The following is a 14,929-nucleotide window of genomic DNA, read 5'->3' as shown; positions in this document are numbered from 1 at the left end:
GCACTTGGGATTCTCTACCTAGTTTACCCAAAAGGTAAAATCTCCCAGAGGATGATGTTTAGATTTAACAAGACCAAATAATTAAACTCCATTAGGTCAAGCTGCATGAGATGATCAGCATAATTAATTTAGATTTTGAAGTGCCCCAAAGGGAGACAGTATTTGTGTTATTTCTGAAGGGAGGTTTAGTAAAATAAGGAATAAGTTTTGAGTATTTAGTAAAGGGAATAGAGGAATTAGGCTTCAGTATTAGAAAAGTGACCCAAAGTAATTTGTCTTGACAAAAACTTATATATAAAACTTTATATATAAAACTTTATATATATATATATATAAACTTGTTTTATATATAAAAACTTGTTTTATTAAGATTGACAAATATCTATCGAAATTATTCAGAGAAACTTTCCCCCCAAGTTCTACTCTTACGATGACTATTCTTGCCTCCTCCCCTCGTTTATCTATAGCCTCCTACTACAACAGTGAGAAATGTGGCCCATTATCCACTAACCATTTACTTAATTATTCAACTTCAGTATAAATATAGAGAAGTGGTGTAATTCCTAACACACAGAATCCAGTAACACAGTGTATAGTTTCCTTTGCCTTTAATTTTATATATTCTACTAAATTTCAGAGTTACTTAAGCCAGCCTCCATTCCTCACTCCTCTCCTTATGAGGTGGTTTCACAGATTTATTGTACAGTTCAATTGTTTTATCACATTCTGCATTCAATCCTGGGATCCTGTGACATCCAAAGATATATATATTTTTAAATTCGTGTAAAGTTCACTCTTCCTATTGTAAAGTTCTATGGGTTTTGACAAATGCATAAAGTCACGTGTCAACCAGTAGAGTCACATACAGAATTATTTCCCTGCCCTAAACAATCCCCTGTGCTTCATGCATTCAACCCTCTCGAAGTCCCCTGAAACGCTGGCAACAACTGGTCTTTCTATCATCTCTATACTTTCGCCAATCCCAATATGTCATAGAATCAGAATCCTACAATATGTAGCCTTTTCATATTGGTTTCTTCCATATAACAATATGCACTGAAGGTCTCTCTCTTTTTGTGACTTCCTAGTTCATTTCTTTTCATTGCTGAATAATATTCCATAATGTGGATATGCCACAGTTGGTTTATCCATTCACTGACTGAAGGACAATTATTTACTTCCAATACTTGGTAGTTATCAGGAAAGCTGCTATAAACTTTTGCATGCAGGTGTTGTGTGGCTCTGTTTTCAAATCCATTGGACAAACAGCTAACAGAGCTATTGTTGGATTGTATAGTAAGACTACGTTTAGCTTTGTAAGAAACTGCCTGTCTTCAAAACAGATGGAATGAATGAGAATTCTTGTTGCTCTGCATCTTCTTAAATACTGGTAGTGTCAGGTTCTTAGGGTTTTGTTTTGTTTTGTTGTCATTCTAATGGGAGATAGTGGTGTATTTCTCACCTCGTTTTCTCGTCCCTCAATGTCATCCGTTTTCCTGATAATTAACAATTTGAGATATTGGTTGGGATAATATTGGGATATTCTCCATTACAACTGATGAGTTCCTGAATATGTCTCTGGTTTGGGTCTCTCCTTTTGTATCTTGCACATAACATTCTGGCAATAGAAACAGAATCATAGAAATTGTCGCCATTAAATATAATCACCTTGAACAACAGTGCAATGGTAAAAGTTTGCTAGGTGGTCCTAAATGGATTCTATATTCTCTTTGTAAATAAAATAACATTGATGCTGTCCTATTTACATGTACAGGAATATGATGGAATGTGTCCATATCTCTTACTAATTTTGTAACGACTTTTAGAAGTTTCCAGAACAAGTAGGAACACTATTGAGATATCACAATTTTATGAGGATCAAATTGATTAAATTTATGTTTGAATTAGCACAGAAAACATCGATGTTTTTAAATTTACAATACTACAAAAAATTATTTCTATGGACTCTAAAATTGGCTAGTAAATTTAAATATTGTTTTTCAGTGAGGCTGAATATGCCTCTAACACTTATTACAGACACCAAAACTGATTGACTTTTAGGGGCTCTACCTGATTTAAGTTCTAATCCTAGTATTTTTGTTGTTGTTTTCTCCACAAAAAGCAACACTGGTTTATAATGCTTTTTAAAGTATAATGTGTAGTTGAGAGTCAAACCTTCAAGTACAAGAAGTTGAAATGAAAAGCATCCTTATATAAAGTAGGCGTGCTACTTTATATAACACTTCCCTTTCCTATATTATCCTGCTCAGCTAAGGCTACCTTACAATCTAAAGTAAAAGCTGCAGGGACCGTTGACAATTTAATAATGCTAAGCAACACACACACCTCTACGTCAAATTGACAGCACACACAAACACATATCATCCCTGTAACACTTAAAGTGGTAAAATAATAGTAGTGATAAAAACTGATCACAATTTGAGTAGCTGAAGAATACTAAGCCAACATAAAACCTTCTAAAAGATTACTTTGTACAACAAGACAGCACATTATTTCTGTACACCTTTAATAATTGTGCCCGTAGGTGAGAATACACCATATATTTTTTAGAAAACTCTTCAGAACAAGGTTGAACAATTTTTTTCAAAGTCACATCCTCAGTGTCTGAGGCTATTATTTATAGTTTAGCCTATTTTACTGTGACTTTGGTAGGATAAAGAACATCTAGTCATAGACTTCTCTGTTAATAGACTCTCTATTTGCAAGACTGTTGTAAAGTCAGACTGTAACTCCAATTTCTTTAATCTTTATAGAGTTCTTTTTTTTTTTTTAATCTTTAGAGATTTCATTTCCAAATGCCAAATCATGGATTTAAGGGGAAAAGGGGAAGAAAAAAGAGGGATATGATTCAATTTGGCAAACCTGTGTTGGATGATGAGTTTTTGACAGGGGCAATAATAGCAAAGTCTACGGCTCCGCGGTGGAATGCGGTGGGCCCTAACTCTACGTTCTGCTAAGTGTTGTACTGGCAATTTGAACAAAGCGATTTGAAAGCAGGAAAAGACAGCAATCATTCTTTCAAATTCTTCTGGAAGTTTCATTTTGAACTTCATCTTAAAGGATGATTGGGGTTTGGTCATGCAAAGAAGAGAGACCAGAGGTATAGAATTTTGTCCTAACATTCCCCATGCTGGTGTTTTATCAGCCCGTTCCTCTCAGTCCAGGTGCTTGTGACCTATCACTTAGAATATCAGTTTAATACTGTCAGTACTAAGCAGTCCTCTGGTTTGTGCATCTCTAATTCAGTATCAGTCTTGTTCAAAGGGTTTACAATATGCCGTTACCTAAGAGGGGTAATTGTTAGATCAGGCCATATTTTTTTGTTTGCTTTGTATATGTTTATTTTATTTCTACAAATATATTTCTGTCCTTTGAAAACATGAGAGAGTATGAATTTTACTTCAATTACTCTTTTTTTGTACACCATGAGGCATTCAACACTTGACTGGCTAATTGTTAATTCCAAACAGATAATACACTGTCTTTTCAAAACCTATCAGTAGCGTATCCTACCCCAAACTTAAATGTCCACAAGACGCTCAGTCCCCTTGTTTTACTTTCAAAAGAGGTTCTAAATGGTTATCATCCTCCGAGTATTGCCCCATACAAACCACTACATACAAAGGCCACTATTCAAATACAACATTCCTCTACCTCGCTTTATTTTCCCAGCTAAAGAATCAGTTTCTCATTGGTTCTTTACAGTGGATCCAGATTTATGTACTTGCAAGACTCAGTATAATTGATTCCTTGAGTTGTACATGGAGTCTTGAACTGTGAAGGAGCATGGAGTTCTAGTGGAGGCTCCATTGCTTATTGATGGCTTTGGTCAAGTGACTGAGCATTTCTACCACAGGCCACTTCTCTTATGGTACCATCAATCAAAACTAACTCAATTTCTAATACGAGCAGAACAAAAGAATAAGAAAGGAAATTACCCTTTTCTTTGTGCTTTCTACAAAACTAGATCTTCAACAAGGGGTAGACACGGGGAAGAACTTTTTCTTCTCATTCTACATTATAAGGCTTTTTTCTAAACTATTTCCAGCTATAAAACAACTAATTCTAATTTGCATTTGAGTTTCAAGTCAACTATTTTTAGTAGACATTCCTCCCAGACTCTTAAAAATGATTGACATGAATTTTATATTTTCAAAGTTATTTCCATCTCAAGTTTGTTAAGATGCTTTCAAAGGAATTTTAATGAATATTTAGGAAAAGGAAGATAAAGCAAAATGTCTAGTTGCCATCTCACAGTAACATCACATCTACTTGAAGATTCCTGAATAATTTTTATAGAGTTCTTATGATTTATATTTATTGACATAAAAGTCTTAAGATTTATTTGGCTAATTTTTGACCTAATTATATTTATTAGCATAAGTTAATTTCATTTATTAATTTTACTTATTATCAATAAGTATCAATTATACTTATTGTCATAGAAGTCATAAGACAATTTGACTAATGTTTTTAAAGAGATGGGGGACAGAGAGAGAGAGGGAAAAGAGAATCACAAGCAGGCTCCATGCTCAGCATGGAGTCAAACATGGGGCACGATCCCAGAACCCTGAGATCACAACCTGAGCTGAAATCAAGAGTCCCACGATCAAGCAACCGAGCCACCCAGGTTGCCCCATAATTTGGCTAATTTAGGAAGGAGAAAAGGAGAGAAGAAACAAGGAAAAAAAAAAAAACAATTTGAAAAAGAAAGAGGGAGGGGGAAATAGAAATAAAGTAACTAGCACTTTCATCGCAAGAGGCTTGTTATCGGTGCAGGTTTAATAATCAAAATATTATTGTGGAGATAGGAAAATGAAGATATGAATAATTTACTCCACATATCCATCAATGGATGTGGAAAATGGCCCCAAACCAATTCCACCGTGGTTGCTACTGACGGTCTCTAAAATAATGTACTCCACAATATTTTCTAACTCATGACTGATTCCACTGAAATGGCTTTCTCTTGGCTCTAATGGCTTTAGTGTAATTGGTATTTTAGTATGTTATGGCTTAAAAATACAGAGAGATCTAGCATCCCTAACATAGATTCCCTTAACAATGAAACAAAGAAACATCCAAAGGGTATAAGGCTAAAGCATTCACTACCTTGCTTAATGTTCCTAGACGCATAAAATCTTCCAGGAAGACATAAAAGTGTGACCATTGGTGAAAAAGCATGTATATATTAGTAGTTAGTGTCAATGAAACTATCTGATTCATTTTAATGGTGACTCTTTTACTTGGAGGAGTGCGACTCTATATAGGATATATAGATAACAATTAAAGACAGATAAATCAGTACCAATATTTGAAATTTCCATTTAGGAATAATCTAAGAACTGCCTCTTTCTCAGGTGAGATCACTACACCTGTCAAAGGAAAGCAATGAAGTTTTGGATACCACGATTACTTATAAGCACTCACAGATCTTTCCTAAATCAAGTCAGTTTCCATGGAAACAGGAATTATCTGCTCAAGTCTGACCTTTCCATTGCATAGTTTAGTTTTGACAGCTATGTGAGCACTGTTTTAGAAAGCACATATAATTCAGAAAACCTTATAAAAGACATACAAAGTAGAAAGTAATTAAAAATGAAAAGCTTTAAAAATGCAGTTAAGGTTATGGATTTTTTAAATGTAATTTATCACTTCTCATGTGCGATTTCTATTAAGCCAGTGTTACCTTGTAATGTTCAAAAGCAAGAGATAGAACAAGGTGGAGAACTATTTTATTATTATTAAGGGAAATTTTGTTACATAAGTAAATATTAAAAAGAAAACAAAAGCTTGACAAGAAAATATCTCTAAGCATATAATGGAAACTCAATAATAACTTAAATGTGGGGACACCTGGATGGCTCAGTTAGAACAAGCAACTCTTAATCTCTGGGTTGTGAGTTTAAGCCCCATGTTGGGTGTAGAGGTAACTAAAAAATAAATATAAACTTAAAAAGTAACCCAAAAGGAATAAAATGACAACTTGGATGTGTAAGCAAATATAGGAGGTATATTCCATACATTTTACCATAATAATCTAACTCTTACAACTCTATGTCATTATCCTATATTTTTGGTTGCAAAAGGATCAAACATACTAAATGATTCCCCAATGTCATACATCAAGTATTTAAATTCAGGGTTTATGTCTTCAGGATTCAAAGCAAAACTTCTTTTAATTTCAGCCTTTAAAGTCATGAATGAATGAAATGAAGTAATATCAAGTGGTAGCAAACTTTTTAGCCAAACTATTGAAAATCATCTTCTAAATTTAGTTAAATGTTATGATTCGAGAAATTATGGCCATATATCTGTTTCTGCATTGGGGAAAGATGATTTTTAAAGTATTTTTATTAATTTTCATATTTGCAAAGAAATTCAGGGACTATGGCTTTGGCACTGTGGTAGTAAATGAGAGAAAACCTGATAGATTAGAATTTTACAGCATAGAATCTCAGAAGCAGATAATATACTTATGGTGGTTGTCATTAGACCTTCCAATTCAATAAATAAAACTTACCCTCAAGTGTAGGTGATAAAAAGGCATAAAGTTATTTTACAAAAAAACAGTTAATTCTAGTTACTAAGTTTAACTTCCAAAGGAATGAATAGAAAAGAGCAGTCATTCCAACATTAAAAATATATATATACATATCTCATGAAGAAATAAAAGCTATCTGAGATGACTACCATGAAGGCAAAATAAGACTAATCTTTTTTTTTTCTTTTAAAGATTTTATTTACTTATTCATGAGAGACACAGAGAGAGGAAGAGACACAGGCAGAGGGAGAAGCAGGCTCCCTGCAGGAAGCCCAATGTGGGACTTGGGGGGGACGGGACCCGGGGTCACGACCTGAGCCAAAGGCAGACGCTCAACCACTGAGCCCCCCTCCAACCCTAAAGAGCCTTGAAAGACATCACAATGTAATTTCATTTATTTTAAGAAACAATTTTTAAAGTCATAAATTATAAAATAATTTTATATATAAAAAAACTTGTTTATTTTAATAATTTTAAACCTTTAAAGATTATTATCTTTTCACATTTAGGATAAAATGTAGACTCTATACTGACAAATTCCCTGTCCCTTCCAGCTCTACTTTATGTGTTTATACTTTCTGATTTTATGACTTAAGTAAATATATTTATCATCTTTCTCAAGCTGAAACTTATAAAAGAAATGAAGTTATAGACTGAATTTTCATAGTTGCAGAACATACATTTTTTTTCCTGAAATGAATAAACTTACATATTTTTAAGCTTCAGCTTCTATTTTCCTCCTCTTAAATTTGATACCTTAGTCCTTGAGAGGGAAACGACAACGTTATATAGGTTTGAAAATCGGCATCACAAAAAAGATACAAGTTAATGGGTGATATTAGTTAGGACTCGGTTGAAATGCATGATGGCAAGTCTAAACTAAATAGGAAAATAATCTGTTGTCAAACTCAAATTTATCTGAGCCCATTCTGATTCAGAAAAATTTGGAGTGGACTTTAGGAAACAAGTTTACCAAAATATTTTAATAAGAAAGAAGGGAGAGAAAGTTTCAATATCGCTCTCAGCATTTAGATTATATTCAACCTTTAAAATTGCTCTAGAAAGGAACCAGGACTCCTAGGAGAGGTGCGTGATTCCAGGACTGGGGTATAGGAAATATACGAATATAAAACATCTTTTGGTGCTGGCGAGTGACAGGATATTCAAGGAGTGATGGAGACGCATCAGAAGGCTACAGGAGCCGGCCTGAGCGAGCAGCCACTGGCCAAATCAGGGAAATTTTGAGAATCAAACGGGCTGCAAGGAATAGACTCAACCTGCACATGGCTGAGGAGTGGGAAATGTTTGGGATGTGCCACTTTTAAAAAGGAGGCTGGTGCTGCTTTGTCTTGAATTAACTCTGTGTCCCTGGTTAAGTCAGTCTGAGGTAAATTCCTTCCTTTCCAAATGAAAATCTTTGTCTGAGTTTACATCCAGTTAAAAATCTCTAAGTAGAAACAACTTCTAGAATAAAGGGGCGAGGAGTGATGAGAAGCTGTCTCATCAACATTTTAACTAAACTAGACAAAATTATTAAAAGCCATAATTTAAAGTCTCCGGAAATTGTCCTATATAGCAAATGTAGAAACATTCATCTAAATAAATCGTCTAAATCTCAGTGGTCTATAATCTTTGAGCCATTCGCCCTTCTCCGCCTCCTTCCCACCCCAAGCTACATCTTGCAGGAACTATTCCAGCTCTGACACAGGAAGGTGCAGCCGTGTCAGTGAGTTTTCTCTCCTTCCTCACGTCCCACTCAGGTTTGGTGTCAAACTAGGGAAACTCCTCACTCTGGGGGGAGGAGAAGGGAATGGGCAGCCTTTAAGAATGCCTCCCTCTGTGTCTCTGCCTCTCTCTCTCTCTCTCTCTCTGTGTCTCATGAATAAATAAATAAAAATCTGGATAGATAAAATCTTAAAAAAAAAAAAAAAAAAAAAGAAAGAACGTCTCATCCTACCCCAAGCCCCGTGCTCCAAGAAATTCTCTTCTAAGAAGGGGTAGCTGAGAACCAGGGCAACCTTACTGCAACCACCTCTTACTCCTGGGACACAACCAGTCAGAGCAGGATGTGGAGAAGAACTGAAAACATTCCTAAGCCACAAAGAGATTGATCAACAAAAGGCAGAAGTTGCAATGGCACCAGGGACTTAGGCACGACCTTTGACCAACCACTGGCTGAGCAATGAGCTCCTCTGACCTAGGCTGCGGGGACTGAATGTTTGTATTCCTCCAAAATTCCTCTGTTGAAACTCCAACCCCCAAAGAGGCTATATTTGGAGACAAGACTTATAAGGAGGTAATTAAAGTTAAGGAGGTCATAACTCTAGCGTCCTGATCCAATAAGATTGTTGTCCTTATAAAAAGAGACACCAGAGATCATTATTCTTTCTCTATCTCTCACCACTGCGAGGACCTAGTGAGAAGTTGGTCATCTGCAAATCAGGAAGAGAGCTCCCACCAGAAAGTGGACATACAGGACCTTGACCTGGGGCTTTTTAGGAGACCCAAAACTGTACAAGAAAAAAAAAAAATCTGGGACGCCTGGGTGGCTCAGCGGTTGAGTGTCTGCCTCGGGCCCAGGGCATGACCCCTGGGGTCCTGCTTTGGGCTCCCTGCATGGAGCCTGCTTCTCCCTCTGCCTGTGTCTCTGCCTCTGTGTGTGTGTGTGTGTGTGTGTGTGTGTGTGTGTCTCTGTCTCATGAATGAATAAATACAAATCTTTAAAAAAAAAAATCTGAGCAGGGATATCCAAGGTCACATGGTCATACTCAAGAGGGAAATCAACTTCACAGAATCAGTTCAACCAAGTCACTAAGCAAATAAACAAATGACCAGTCCAAAAAACAAGATGACTCAGAAGTAGAAGAGTCAGCATCCTGTGTTGCTGAGACATGTTTTCTAAAATATCTCATTTTCAAGAGGAATATATCAAGACATGCAAAAAACAGAAAACTGTGACCATACACAGAAAACAAACAGACAACAGAAACGCTTTTGAAGGGCCCCAGATGTTGCAGTTAGCACACACAGGCTGCAAAGCAGCTATTACAACTATATTCAAAGAACAAAAATGGACCGAGTCTAAAGAATTGAAAAAAGGTATGGTAACAGTATCTAATTAAATAGAACATATAAAAAAAGTTATAAATTATTTTTTAAAAAGAACCAAATGGAAATTCTTTAGCTGCAAAATATAATAACCCAAACGAAACATTCACTAGGTGGCATCAATATTAGCTTGAATTGGCAAAAAAAAAAAAAAAACAAAAAACAAAAAAAAAAGGGGGAACCAGCAAAATTAGAGTAAAAGAGAGTAGGTAATCTGAAAAACAGAGAGAAAAAGTGAAAAGGAAAAAAGAACAGAGCCACAGAGCAATGTGAGGTACCAATAAGCACCCTAACATGTATAGTGGAGAACCCTAGAGGAGAGAAGGGAAAAGGGGCAGGAATTATGATAGTATAGGTATGAAGTATATTTTCATAAATTAAGAGGAAATACCTAGAACTATCACTAGTTGATAATAGAAAAAAATAACTAAGATTATTAAAGCAATTGCAATTTTGCACTAGAATATCCACCAAATTGAACAGAAATTGGGTAAGAAAGAACAGAGAGACAAAAAAAAAAAAAAAAAAAAAAAAAGATGTGAGACATAGAAATAAAAGGTAACACGGCAGGTATAAGTGCAACCACACCAATAATAACATGAAATGTGACTGGATTAAATATTCCGATGAAATACAAGACTTTAGACCGGATAAGGAAAAACAAGAGCCGATCTGTATATTGTCCTAAGAAGACAAACATTAGATCTAAAGATGCAAATAGGTTGGAAGGAAATGGATGAAAGGCAGAGACCATGGGAAGGGCAAACCTCGGAGGCCTGGAGAGCTTGGCTAGTACCAGGAAAAGGGACTGTGGACCAGAAACGTCCGTTTGTAAAGAAGGATGACGAAAACCTCATCCATCGGGAGCGAACATGCACGGCCCTGCAAGGCGTCCCACAACCCATGAGGAACCTCGACGGAAGAGGGGGGTGACACAGCCAATTCCAGGGTGATAACTGGAAACCTGCAGACCCTGTTCCTAGGGTTGGGTTAAACCCTAGGGGGGGATGGAGCCCACCTAGAAACCAGCAGCGGTCTCTGCAGCGCACCTGCCGAGCATCCGTGGGGACCCCCCCCCCCGGTGCTCAGGGAACATTCTCCCAGATAGGAAGAAAATGAGCCTTAATACATCTAGAGTAATTAAAATCATACACAATATGTTCTTCAAGCACAAGGGAATGACCTCAGAAGTCAAAAACAAAAAGAAGTTTGGGAAGTTCACAAATTTAGGGAAATTAAACAACACGCTCCCCAGTGACTAAGACAAAAGGGAAAAGATCACAAAGAAAATCAGAAAAAACTTAAGATGGGAGACAGGCAAGCTGGCCGGGAGCAGGATCCTCGCCACACCGACCCCCCCAGGCGACCTAGGGGACATCACGAAACCCGGACACCTACAAGTCTGCCCTGAGGTGTAGACAGAGGCCAGCCCCACCTACAGGGGGAAGGTGTTGGCCTCTAACAGGTAGGAAGGAGGAAAAATAGAATAGAGAAGAACCCAGGGCGGGGTAGGGAGGACCAGGCTGGGGGGGGGGGACCTTGGGGACAGGAGAGCCCCAAGGGAGATGGGGGAGCCTGGGACAGGAGAGCCCTGAGGGAGATGAAGGGACTTTACTCAGCCATTAGAAACGACAAATACCCACCATTGGCTTCGAGGTGGATGGACCTGGAGGGTATGATGCTGAGTGAAGCAAGTCAGTCGGAGAAGGACAATCATCACACGGTCTCACTCATACGGGGAATATAAAAAATAGTGAAAGGGAATAAAGGGGAAAGAAGAGAAAATGAGTGGGAAATATCAGAGAGGGAGACAGAGCATGAGAGACTCCTAACTCTGGGAAACGAACTAGCGGTGGGGGAAGGGGAGGAGGGCGGGGGGTGGGGGTGACTGGGTGACGGGCACTGAGGGGGACACTTGATGGGATGAGCACCGGGTATTATGCTAAATTGAACCCCAATAAAAAAAATTTCCAAAAAAAAAAAAAAGAAAGAAAAAACTTAAGATGACTAAAAATGCGAACCTGATACAGCAAAACTTATAGAAAAGCTAAAACAGGCTCAGAGGAAAATCTACAGCTACAAATTTCATATTTTTTTGAGTACCTCAAATCAATAATCTTTCCATCCTGAGATATTCGGAAAAAAACAAAGAGCAAACTAAACTCAAAGTAAATAGAAGATTAGAGTAGAAATGAATGAAATACAAGCATAACTTGTTTTATTGCTGTTACTTTGTGTTTTGTAAATACTGCACTTTTTACAAATTGAAGGTTTGTGGCAACGCTACAAGAGCAAGTCTATCGGTACTCTTTTTCCGGTAGTATTTGCTCATTTTGTATCTCTGTCAACTTCATAATTCTTTAAATATTTCAAACTCTCAGGCAGCCCTGGTGGCTCAGCGGTTTAGCGCCGCCTTCAGCCCAGGGCCTGATCCTGGAGACCCGGGATCGAATCCCACGTCGGGCTCCCTGCATGGAGCCTGCTTCTCCCTCTGCCTGTGTCTCGGCCTCTCTCTCTCTCTCCCTCTCTGTCTCTAATAAATAAAATCTTTAAACAAAAATATTTCAAACTCTCTCATTACTATCGTATTTGGCATGGTGATCTGTGATCAGTGTTCACCGGTCTTACTACCATACGTACTTTGGGGCTCCGTGAACCGTGTCCAAATGAGATAGTGAACTTAATTAATAAATATTGCATGTGTCCTGACCAGTCCACTCAGTGGCGGTTCCCCTGACCCCCTCTCCTTGGGCCTCCCTATTCCCTGAGACCCAATAATACAGGAATTGAGCCAATTCTGTGATCCTACAATGGGCCCTAAGTGTTCAAATAAAAGAACGACTTGCACCTCTCTCACTTTAAATCAAAAGCTAGAATTGGTTAAGCTTAGCAAGGAAATCATGCTGGAAGCCCAGGTGGGCTGAGAGCTAGGCCTCTCGTACCCATCAGTTCTCCAAGTTCTCAATACTAAGGGGAGGGTCTTGAAGGAAGTTGGAAAAGTGTTACTTCCGTGAACCCGGCAAATGATAATAAAGCAAAGCAGCCTTTTTTGCTGATCTGGAGCAAGTCTTAGCAGCCTGGAGAGATTAAAACCACCAGAGCATTCCCTTAAATGCAAGCCGCACCCAAAGGAAGGCCCCTGGTCTGTTCAGACGTGGGCAGGCTGACAGAGCCGAGGAGGCTGCAGAAGGCAAGTCGGAGGCCAGCGGAGGTTGCGTCGAGAGCTGTAAGGACAGAAGCCGTCTCCACAACACGAAGGTAGGTGCAAGGTGAAGCAGCAGGGCTGACTGCAGATGCTGCAGCGAGTTATCCAGAAGATCCGAGTACACGTAATTAGTGAAGGCGTCTACACTAAACAACAGAGTCTCAAAGTGGACGGAACCGCCTCCTATTGGAACACACGATGCAGGAACTCATCCCCAGAAAGAAGTCGGTTCCTAACGTCAAAGTTTCAAAGTCCAGGCCGACTCCCTTAGTACGGGACGATATAACCAGCGACTTTAAGTTGAAGCCCATGTGCACTGACCATTCGGAATCCCCTATGGCTCCTAAGAATTACGCTCAACCTCCTCCACCTGTGCTCTGTGCACGGAGCGGTGAAGTCTGGGTCACAGAACACCTGTGTGTAACAGGACTTCCTGGACACTTTTTTTTTTAATGGAAATATAGTTGACATAGTGTTAAGTTTCAGATGTACAATAAATATTTTAAACCCACTGCTGGGACCTACTGTTCAGAAAATAAAAGTTTGTTTCAAAATATTACCCCTAACTGACAAAGGCACCTTGTCACCCAAGCGTTCTGATGGAGACGCATGACTTAGTATCACTTTCATACCTACTAACACAACATCCACTTGGCAGGCCATGGGTCAAGAAGAAATTTCAACTTTCAAGTCTTATTTTTTTTTTTCTTCTTTATTCAGCTGTATAAACATGGGGACAGGGGTCCAAGCATGTATCACTTTGTGGAGACTAATGCACCCTACATACACTGCCAAAAAGCTGCACCACCTGTGCCCCTGTACCCTGGATCCGGGCCTCCTTAGCCCCTTGCCCCTCCAAGGTATCTGAATGGGACAAGTGAGGGTCGGCTGAGCATCCACAGGGAGGAACAGGCATTGGAGGTCAAGCCTTGTTATTTAAGAAATCTGTCTCATAAAGCTATAGCTGCTATGGATAGTGATTCCTTTGATGGATCTGGGCAAAGCACATTAAAAACCTTAGGGGATCCCTGGGTGGCGCAGCGGTTTGGCGCCTGCCTTTGGCCCAGGGCGCGATCCTGGAGACCCGGGATCGAATCCCACATCAGGCTCCCGGCGCATGGAGCCTGCTTCTCCCTCCGCCTGTGTCTCTGCCTCTCTCTCTCTCTCTCTGTGACTATCATAAATAAATAAAAAAAAAAAATTTAAAAAAAAGAATAAAAACCTTCTAGAAAGGATTCACCGTCTTAGATGCCATTAAGAAGATGTGCGTTTCATGGGAAGAGGTCAAGATATCAACATTAACACGTTTGGAAGAAGTTGATTCCAACCTCATGGATGACTCTGAGGGGTTCAAGGTTTCAGTGGAGAAAGCAACTGCAGATGTGGTAGAAACAGCAAGAAAACTGGAATGAGAAGTACAACCTGACGATGAGACCCAAGTGTTGCAGTCTCATGATAAAACTTTTTTTTAAAAAAAAGATTTTATTTATTTATTCATGAGAGACAGAGAGAGAGAGAAGCATAGACACAGACAGAGGGAGAAGCAGGTTCCCTGCAGGGAGCCCGACGTGGGACTCGATCCAGGGTCTCCAGGATCAGGCCCCAGGTCAAAGACGGTGCTAAACCGCTGAGCCACCCCAGGCTGCCCGTGATAATACTTTTAATAGATAAGGAGTTGCTATCTATGGATGAGCAAAGAAAGTGGTTTCTTGAGATGGAAACTACTGCAGGGGAAGATTATGTGAAGACTGTTGAAAAGACCACAAAGGAATTAGAATATTACATGGATTCAGCTGATAAAGCAGTAGCAGAGCTTAAGAGTCCAACTTTGAGGGATCCCTGGGTGGCGCAGCGGTTTGGCGCCTGCCTTTTGGTCTCCCTGGAGACCCGGGATCGAATCCCACATCAGGCTCCCGGTGCATGGAGCCTGCTTCTCCCTCCGCCTGTGTCTCTGCCTCTCTCTCTCTCTCTGTGACTATCATAAATAAATAAAAAATTAAAAAAAAATTTTAAGAGTCCAACTTTGAAATAAGTTCTACTGTGGCTAAAAT

The sequence above is a fragment of the Vulpes vulpes genome, chromosome 3, assembly GCF_048418805.1.
Source record: "Vulpes vulpes isolate BD-2025 chromosome 3, VulVul3, whole genome shotgun sequence".
NCBI lineage: Eukaryota > Metazoa > Chordata > Mammalia > Carnivora > Canidae > Vulpes > Vulpes vulpes.
The sequence above is the reverse complement of the archived record's forward strand: the minus strand, read 5'-3'. Positions refer to the sequence as shown.